The sequence below is a fragment of the Gobio gobio genome (genome assembly GCF_949357685.1).
Source record: "Gobio gobio genome assembly, chromosome: 19".
Taxonomy (NCBI): domain Eukaryota; kingdom Metazoa; phylum Chordata; class Actinopteri; order Cypriniformes; family Gobionidae; genus Gobio; species Gobio gobio.
In genome coordinates, this window is record NC_137112.1 from 24,343,831 (window position 1) to 24,352,062 (window position 8,232).

Below are 8,232 nucleotides of genomic sequence, written 5' to 3' on the forward strand. Positions count from 1 at the left end.
TGCACTGTTCTTGAGCTAATCTGAAGGCCACATGAAGTTTGGAGGTCTGTATCTATTGACTCTGCAGAAAGTTGGCGACTTCTGCGCACTGTGCGCCTCAGCATGTGCTGACCCTGTTCTGTGATTTTACGTGGCCTAACACAAAGTGGCTGAGTTGCTGTTGTTCCCAATTGCTTCCACTTTGTTATAATAGGCTACCACTAACAGTTGACCGTAGAATATTTAGTAGTGAGGAAATTTCACGAATGGACTTATTGCACAGGTGGCAACCAATCACGATACCACACTTGAATTCACTGAGCTCCTGAGAGTGACCTATTCTTTCTCAAATGTTTGTAGAAGCCGTCTGCATGCCTAGGTGCTCGATTTTATACACCTGTGGCCATGGAAGGGATTAGAACATTTTTCTGACATTTTTATAAATATCAGTTGTTTTAAAGCTGTTGAGAACATTTTTAACATTAGTCTAACTACAATAGATTAGGATAAATAGGCTACTCTTATGGTAGATGGAAAACTCAGGCTATAGGGCCTACATGTGGTTCAACAGCTATTGTTTGATTTTGTGTAGGGGAGAGCGGGGCTCAACCTAACGCTTTTTGACTTTCTCAGTTTGTGTAAATCCACTTGGGGTTCAGAGTATTTATTATTAATTGCACACGTCTAGTACAATTATGTGGTTTTGTTTCATTAATACAGTGCTATACTTTTTTCTTGATTTATCTCGAAAGAATGGAAGTGAAATGTGACAACATGGCCCGTAGGTGGGGTAGGCTACCTTTTAACATGTGATGGGGCACAATGTAACATGACCAAATGACAGCTTAAAATGTTACCTGATATAATAAAAAAAATATCCAAGACAAACTAAAATATTTTGTAAACAAAATACAATTATTAACTTTTTAAAATAAAATAATGGCATTTTTTAATCATTAAAAATATACAAAATTTTGAGTTTGACAAAAAACACATCGCTAAATACAGCTATATGGCATAGTTCAAAACATAATAATAATTAATAATTTCTGAACATTAACTCTCAATCATTATTCACCCTTTTCTCATGGTTTCTCAAAAGAATTCATAAAGCTATAGAATATAATGGCATATTTCTAATAGGGGCTCAATGTAACGCAGTGTTACAACGCACCCCACCTGCACAACTGGGATTTAAATCGCGACTCGTATCTTCTGTTGGTTAGATCAGCATTAAAGAACATCTCAACTGTTAAATAACAGATATAAGATTAAAATAATATCGGATTTGTCTTATTTTAAATAAACACAAAAAACAGAGATGAAAACTAAACTTGAGTAGGAAATTTACTTTTGCTATGGTTACATACATGTTCAGTAATATCTTCCAGAGATTTTTTAATTTTGGCACTATTTTTTCTTTAAATAATGTTGATATGGCAACTAGTAAATATAAGTTTCGTCATTCTGGCATGTGTGGAAAGCCTGTCTCCCCTATAGCCTAAACATAAATTTGAAGGGTAACAAGGTATTTGTGAAGAAAATGTACCACTTACCTTTAACAATATATAGTTACCAAAGAGATTGTAAAATGCTTTGGTTCACCCTGCCTAATCGCACCCTAGTATTCTGCTTTCATACACTAGAGGGCACTGTGAGCGCACTAGATTCAATAGCAGCGCTGATTCTCGCACCTCTCGCTGTTGTATGTTGGTGAATAAGGACGCTACGCTACACAAACTGTGGATTAAGATCAGTGTATTGCTCTGTTGCAGAACTGACATGCACACAGCGTATCACAACACTCTTAACTTCCTGTTCCCAGTTAACATACCCCCTTTCACCACAAGGTGGAACTGCTGCCTAAGCAGTACAACAGAATACCCTGTAACATCTCCCTTCCTGTAGTAAGATATCCAAACGATAAATGGCATTGTCATTAAACATCTTTACTTGACATTAAACTTCATTAAACTCTACCTGTTAACTCTGCAGTGAACACCCCGACTTAATAACAGGCTATTACTCAAAAAACCCAAATTACCTAACACAGCTGTTGGAACACTAATACTCCCATATGACAGCTGTTAACAGTGTTCTTGTTTTCAAGTGTTCACTTTCCTTTTTGTATTTTTTTTTATTTGCCCCACTTAAAGGTTCAACCTATCCCGAGGCTTAATTAGCCTGCCACTCCGGGAGTACGTCTGGCCCTGCTCCTCTCTGTGTGGCGTGCATATGGTTTGTGATAAATGGGGTGCCCCCCCATGACTGGTGATTGTCTCTTCACTGCTGTCCTCGCTCGCAGAGCCCCCTTCTGTTGCATGTGCGTCCCCGGGATGCTTCAGGGATGATTCTAGATGGCCTGATGACAGCGAGGGGACTCTCTCCGCTGGTCTAAGATCGACCCTGTTGTGACGGTATGTTGTCCCCTCCACATTAACAACATAGGACCTGGGGCCCGCCTGCTGCAGGCACACCCCTTTTCTCCACCGGCCCATCCTGTCCCCAGGGAGTGGTTTCATCCTGATGGGCTGGCCGATGTTCAGCTCAGGTAAATCTTTGGCTGATCTGTCATAGTTCAGTTTTGCAATCTGGCGCTTCACACACAGTTTGTCCGGTATCTCAGTTATGACCCAGGGCATCAGGAGCTTGTCTGCCACAGGAGGTGCGTCCTCAGTCTCCGCGACATCAACCGCTGTGCAGGACTGCAGTGCAGCCCTTCCGTGGGCGTGTTTCTCCAGTGGAGAATAGCTTTCCATGGGTCCTCGCCAGCGAACGCGGCTTTTCTGCACAGGCTTTTTACGATCTTCACTGCCGACTCTGCTTTGCCATTGGCTTTTGGTCTTGGCGATGAGGTAACATGCTCAAAGCCCCACTCTTTCGCAAATGCCCTGAAGGCTCCACATGCAAACTGACATCCGCAGTCAGAAATGACCCGGTCTGGTATGCCATGATGTGCAAATTGAGCTTTGCACCTCAGGACCGTAGTTTCAGCTGAGAGGTCAGGAAGCAGATCGACCTCCCAGAAGTCAGAGTAGTGGTCTTCCACAAGCAGGAAATCCTTTCCGGCATGGTTGAAAAAAAGTCCATGCTCACTATCTGCCAAGGACGTGTGGGTAAAATGGTAAATGGACTGCATTTATACAGCGCTTTTAACAGGCCTACGGCCATCCAAAGGGCTTTACATTTTTGCCTCACATTCACCCATTCATACACTCATTCACACACCGACGGCGATGTCAGCCATGCAAGGCACCATCCAGCTCGTCGGGAGCAGCTGGGGTTAGGTGTCTTGCTCATGGACACCTCGGCACTTGGTCAGGTGGAACTGGGGATTGAACCACCAACCTTCCAGTTTGTAGACAACCTACATGAACCACTTAGCCACTGCCACCCCAGAAGCTTGGTGAGACATCATGGTCTCCTTCTGTTGTTCATGAGCGTACTCATTGCACACAGAGCATTGTTGCACAAAGTCTTTGATTTCCCCCTGCATGTTGGGCCAGAATAGAGTGTCACGGGCTTGCCTGTAGCAAGCTTCTCCCCCTACGTGGCTATAGTGAATCCTTCTCAGCATTTCCGGTCGCAACGTTTTAGGAATGATAACACGCTGGCTTCTGAAGAGTACGTCATCTTGCACACTAATTTAGTCTCTGATGGCCCATCTAATCACTGTGGGCGTCTCCTCTCTGCAGTCTGGCCATCCTTTAAGCTCGACAGTCTTGAGCATCTGAAGGCACTCATCCTTCTCTGTGTGTTGTCGGATTTGTGTGAGGCGTTGGCTGGTGACGTTCATCGCTGACAGGCAAAGACAATGCTCAGGCACTCTTTCTCTATTTGTGCATAATTTTGCTCTGTTTGTGACAATGCACGGGATGCGAATGCAACTGGCTGTCCTTTCTGCAGCAAGCAGCAGCCCAGGCCTGTCTGGCTGGAGTCGCTCTGTATGGTGAGCAGTCTGTTAATTTCATAATACCTCAAAACAGGTACCGCTGTGATCAGTGTCTTGATCTCCTTCATGGCTGTGTCGTTCTTTGGTAGCCAGTGCCACTGTACGTCCTTATCCAAAAGCCTCCTCAATGGTTCACAGACCTCTGATAAGCACGGCATGAACTTGGATAGGTAGTTCACAAACCCCACAAAACGCTGCATGCCTTTAGTGTCTGTGGGGTTGGGCATGTCCAGAACCGCTCTGACCTCGTCAGGGTCAGCTTTTAGGCCCTCAGCCGAGAGGACGTGGCCATGAAAGCGGACTTCCTTAACTCGAAATTGAAGCTTCTTCAGACTCAGCCTCAATTTCACTGTCCTGCATCTGTCCATCAGTGCGGTGAGGTTAGCGTCATGGTCTCGGATGGCTTCCCACTCAGTGTCGCCACAGCCCACTATTAGGATGTCGTCTGCTATAGGCTCAATTCCTTTCAAGCCCACTAGGAGCTCGTGCTGCTTCCTCTGGTACAGCTCTGGCGCAACCGACACGCCGAAAGGGAGTTTCAGCCAGCGTTTTCTGCCCCACGGCGTCCAAAATGTAGTCATCAGGCTGCTCTCCTCATCCAGACGGCACTGTAGAAACGCGTCCCGTGCGTCCACTAGCGTGAAGATACGTGCTTTTGGCAGTTTGTACAGCACATCATCTAAGGTGGGCATAAGGTAATGGGACCACTTGAGAGCTCGATTCAGGGGTCTGGGGTCAATACAGAGCCTAAGTTTCTCTGGCTTCTTTACTATGACCAGGTTACTTATCCAGTCAGTGGGTTGTGTGACTGTGACTAAATGTCCATCCCTTTCATACTGATCCAACTGCGCTTTAACGGCTGCCTTGAGGGCCACTGGTACGTTTCTGGGAGCGCACTGCACCGGGGCCACAGTGCTGTCCAGCTCAAAGTGAAGGTCGCCAGGCAGAGAGTCAATGAGGCCATTGAAGACATCATGGTACGTGCTGATTGGGCTCTCTTTAGTCAGCATGCTCAACTTGTTGTGCTCTAAACTATTCAGTTCCTCAGGAATGCTGAAACGTATCAGACCAAGATCCTCGCATGTGGAACCGAAAGTAGTTGCTGAACTGGCCCATTGAGTTCATCCAAGCACTGTTGTTAAGTTTCAGTCTGGTGAGACTAGGCTGAAGGGGCGTCCTAGGTGATAGTCTCATTTTATCTTTGATACTCATCACGTTGCAGGTTGCTCCAGAGTCTAGCTGGCATCTCTGGGGCCCGTTCTGCAGTGGGAGGATGACAAACCACTTCTTCCCCTGTGTGTTCACTGCTCCTATGCTCATTGCCGTGTATATCTGGCCCAGATTGCCACTATTACATCTTGGTCCTCTTCAGAGGGGGTGTCCATAGTGTGCAACTGGCGTGTGTTTTGGCCTCTTTTCATGCATACTTTAGCGAAGTGATTGGGGGTGCCGCACAAGCGGCATGCTTTCCCAAATGCTGGGCACTGGTCCCGCCCACGTCTGTCTTGAGTGCCACAGTACCTGCACTCGCCTGTCCCTCTCGTGCTCTGTGCAGGTTTGATGGTCAGCTCAAATGGCCTGCTGGTAGGCCGCAGTCGCTGTCCTTCTGCCACATTAAGGCTTTCCCCAGGCCTAGAGTGGTCAAGCGCCATAGTTTTCAACTTATTGTCATAATCTCTGCAGCGTGGCAAATCTCAACCGCCATTGCCAATGTGAGATCTTTTTCTCTAAGCAGACGGCAGCTCGCACCCTCATCAGTTATTCTAAGAACTAGCCTGTCTCTTATAAGCTGGTCTCTTAGGGTTCCATATTCACATGTTGCCGCTTTTTCTCTCCGTCTCGTAACAAAAGCATCAATAGTCTCACCCTCCTCTTGTCTAAGATTAACAAAAACGTACCTCTCAAAGATTACATTTTTAGGGTGTGAAGTAGGCGTCAAGTGCTTCCAGTATGGCTTTTACCTCTTTCTGCTGGTCTTGTGTGAGACCCAGGTTGTGCTTGTATATCTGTCGGCACTCACTGCCCATTAGTCTTCTTAGTGTTGCCGCTTGCGCGTCCACATCTTTCTCACATAGTCCGGTCGCCAGCAAGTAATCATCAAACTCAGCTCGAAAACTTGTCCAATTGCTGCTCAAGTCACCAGACATCTTCATCGGCTCCGGTGGCGGAATGGACGATGCCATCTTCCAGTCGCAATGTTACTTTAGCTGGTTTACGAACGGACGTAAATACGACCTATCTTTCCAGTAAATAAACCAAACGTGTTGCGTCAGCGACGGGCTACATAAGCTCACTTTTGGGTCCTAGTCTATCTGACACCATGATGTATGTTGGTGAATAAGGACGCTACACAAACTGTGGATTAAGATCCGTGTATTGCTCTGTTGCAGAACTGACATGCACACAGCGTATAACAACACTCGTAACTTCCTGTTCCCAGTTAACATACCCCCTTTCACCACAAGGTGGAGCTGCTGCCTAAGCAGTACAACAGAATACCCTGTAACACTCGCCGGGTGCAGTGGTGCGTGCCTGTAGTCCAAGCTACTGGGAGGCTGAGGCTGGGGGATCGCTCGATAAGGTGTCTGCACTAAGTTCGGTATCGATATCTGGGGGAGCCCTGGACTAATATGGAGGGGTAAACTGCACCTGTTTGGAGATGGTCCCGTAGTTCAAGAAACTACAAACTTCACCTTTAAACGGCACGGCGCATCGGCTTAGGACCATCGACCGTAAAAAAAATATGGTCACTACCTTCCACTGAAGAAAATTGAAGCCGCCAATGTTTGTCTTGCGTCCATTAGAATACATGGAGGGGCAGGGGTTATGAACTATACTGGGACCAGCCACCTGGGGGGCTCAATTTTTTTAAACACGAGTGGGGCAGACTTGCTTAAGACACACAAAAGAGTTCCAGGGTGTTGGAAGCAGTCACACAGGCTGACCAGAGGCCACTCTGGTCGGTCAGAGAAGCTGGATGGGTCCCTCTGGAGAAGAGGGAACCGGAGTGTTCAAGGCAGTCACCCAAGCCGTCCAGAGTTAAGCCTGGAGGAAAGTCCTCCTGAAAAATAAGCAAAGTCCCAAAATCCAAACACGCCTGGGAGCTCCATGCTCTCAGACCTCCCTGGCCGGCTGAATCCGAAATCGCCCCCATAAGTAAAATATAATTATAATTACCGTAATATAGGTAAGTATAAAACAAGTTGAAACAATGCCAGTTGATGACTTTAATAAATGCATAGACTATTGATTAACAATCTTGGATAGTTACAGTAGGTATACTAACAGTAGGTCTGTCTTCAACAGTTTATACATTTTGGTAAAAAACATGTATGAAATTAAATACTATGAAAATAATTTCAGCTATGACTCTTTTTTTTCTCATTTTATTTAGTCCAGTTAGGTTTTTTTTTATCAAATACAATGTGAATTTCATTGATCAAGATTTGTGCATGAAATCTCCCATATGCCAGCAAACCAATGAGAATGCAGAACAACAAGGACATTTAAAATGTATAGTGTTACTGATTAGCAAGTACACAAATGGCTTGGGTATGCAGAGATTTTCATCTTATATGGACCGCATGCCCTATAGATCAAAATTATATAGTATCCACCATTTTAAATTAGCTACATTATAAAATACACTGGTCAGCCGGCACAACATTAAATGATCTGCCAACAGATCTTGAACTTTTTGCCATGTTCCTCACTCCTGAACAAATTTTGCTGTGTGGCAGGGTGCTCTTTTTTTGGAACATTCTAAAGCATATTCATTGATGATTTTTTTATCAAATGTGTTATATGTTCATTTGTACATTGCAAACATAAAAAGCCTAACCAGCTGGAATAGCTAATATAGGAATAGCTAATAGCAAAGATTAACAATTAAGATCAGATAGATTACAAAAAATCCGAATTATTTAAAATGAATGGGAACAGATGAAGGTAAATACTTTTATGCATGCATTATGAAAGGCATTAGATGAAAGTTATTTCTAGATGCAAATTAAAGGGATAGTTCACCCAAAAATGAAAATTCTGTCATAATTTACTCAACCCTCAAGTTGTTCCAAACCTGTATGAGTTTCTTTGTTCTGCTGAACGCAAAAGAAGATATTTTGAAGAATGTTTGTAACCAAGCAGAGAGAGCAACCATTGACTACCATAGTATTTTCCCCCCTACTATAGTAGTCAGTGGTTGTTCTATCTGCTTGGTAAATGATGACAGAATTTTCATTTTTGGGTGAACTATCCCTTTAAGTATATCTATGGTTAAACAGTTATTGTGTGATTTCATG

At 44.6% G+C, this 8,232-nt stretch overlaps 1 protein-coding gene across 2 annotated transcripts in view; it reads right to left on the reverse strand.

Moving 5' to 3' along the window:
- The window catches only part of hap1 (huntingtin associated protein 1), a 233,793-nt gene that overhangs the window by 61,164 nt on the left and 164,397 nt on the right, over nt 1-8,232 (reverse strand). The window lies entirely within an intron of this gene.